Raw genomic sequence first — 2,080 nt, 5'->3', positions numbered from 1 at the left:
ATGAGGCAGGACAGTCAATGGAAGGTGACATGGATGCCACCTGGCACCTCATGCTCAGGATGAGGGGGCTGCAATGTAGGAAATAACAAAACCAAGAGGCCTGTATACCTGGTCTCTGAGAGACTGTTTCTCTGCTGCTGGCAGCTTTGGCAGGAATGAGAAATGGCGTTCTCCTAAGGGACCTGAATGCTGGAAGAGCAGGCACTGCAGGCCTCTGCACAGAGCTGGGGGTATTCGCAGGCTCCCAGGCCCTGCTGCTGGTGTCCACAGCAGCAGCCCTGCCATCAGTGCACATCCACAGGGCAGCTAACACCAGGGGCACAGTCACAGCAGGCTGGAAAGGCTGAGAAAATGGATCATGCCACGGAGAAGCAAGATCACTGCCTGGGGACTCTTAGAACTGTTTAGAAGGGATTCTAGGGGAAGTAGAGACTCTAAAATTGGGGCGGGGTGATCAAATTAGAGAAATACTTACTTTTTTACTCTTTTCAAAATTTTGGATTAATAGGAGGTTATGTGTAATTATAGACATTGTGGGTTTGACTCCTGTGATGATTTTTTCTAAGGCAAGGCAGTGGGGACCTACTATAAGACCCAAAGTCATTATTATAGAAATCATCATCATAAGCCACTCTATCCCTCTGTATTCTTCATCAGGAATGCCAAGTTGGCTACCGAGCACACATTCACCTCGAGGGTCCCTAATAATTAAAGTAATTATAGTGACGGATATGCAAGTGAAAAACAACAATCTTATATCTCATTTCCTGTCAATTCAAAAGATGGGTTTTAAACCTGGTAATATTCCCACTTATAATTGTGTAGGATAATCTATTTCTTGCCCAAGCTTATGTCTCTTTGGCCCTCTTCCCAGGGTTTGCTTTCAGGTGGGGTCGTATCTCCTGATATGATGTAAAGTTAAAAATTAAGAGTGTTCAACCTTATGGCCTATATCACACCCCTTCCTGGATATTGTAGGATGCCAAATGAAAGCAATCACATTCAACCTCTGTTTAGCCACGTGAGGATAGGATCCTCCTGTGCTAGGTGGATGTTCCTCAGGTGACCTTCAGTGGAATGATGAGCAGACATCCCAAGTCCAGTTTGCTCATCTCTGGGGCCATAATGAGCTTTGGATTAGCACTCCCCATTCCAGTGGTGGCTACAACATGGCTCCTTTGGATAGTGTTGAGATGATGTTTCTATTACTTTCTGAGGGTAGTGGCCATGCCAGTGTAATTAAGTAAGAACATGGGCTTTGCAACTAAACTGTTCTGGCTTAGATCCTACCCCTGTGACTTTTAAACTATGTGACCTTGGACAGACAAGCAGATCAACTGCACCATGCACCAGTGTCTTCAGCTCTTAAAATCAAGATCTTTGTAGCTCCTATCTCATAAGCTTATCATAAAGGTCAAGTGAAACTATATATGTAAAGCTCTTAGAACACCCCCTGTTACATTGTAAATATCCAATAAATACTATTTTTATTACTATAATATACCAATCTTTATTCATTGGTTAGTTTTGCCTGATTTGGTATTGATGAAAACTATGTCTCAGCGAGTGGATGGTCATTTCAACTCTTAGGATTTCAATATCAGACTTTGTGAATATTTTGATAGGGGGGTTTCAGTTAACCATTTTAAATGTTTATGTCTGTTCTTTGTTTTGTGAAATTTCCCAGAGAAAGAGGAAAATGGCCTAACTTGGATAAAATGTCTACTCTTAGCTTAAATAGATTTTCCCAGAATCATTGAGCAGAGATACGAAAGCTGGGACCCATCCTGTGGATCCATTCCCTCTGGGGGCCAGACTCAGAGATGAGGTCATGATAAGCTGGTGGCCACCATATTCGTACCTATTAAAATAAGCTCAGTAATAGCACCAGGAGTCTGTGTTTCTGCAAATGAGAGAGAGAGTGTGTGCATGAATTATGAAATAATACAAACAAGCTTCTGTAACCAACATGGTGGCATTTAATAAAACTGCTGGCTGAACTAAAAACTTGTTCATTCTTTTTGAAGAGCAATTTCTTAATTCCTAGTAATAAGCTTATAATTTTATGTAAATTTTGACC

Source organism: Otolemur garnettii, unplaced genomic scaffold (assembly GCF_000181295.1).
Source record: "Otolemur garnettii isolate 467f Iridium unplaced genomic scaffold, OtoGar3 scaffold00064, whole genome shotgun sequence".
NCBI lineage: Eukaryota > Metazoa > Chordata > Mammalia > Primates > Galagidae > Otolemur > Otolemur garnettii.
The sequence above is the reverse complement of the archived record's forward strand: the minus strand, read 5'-3'. Positions refer to the sequence as shown.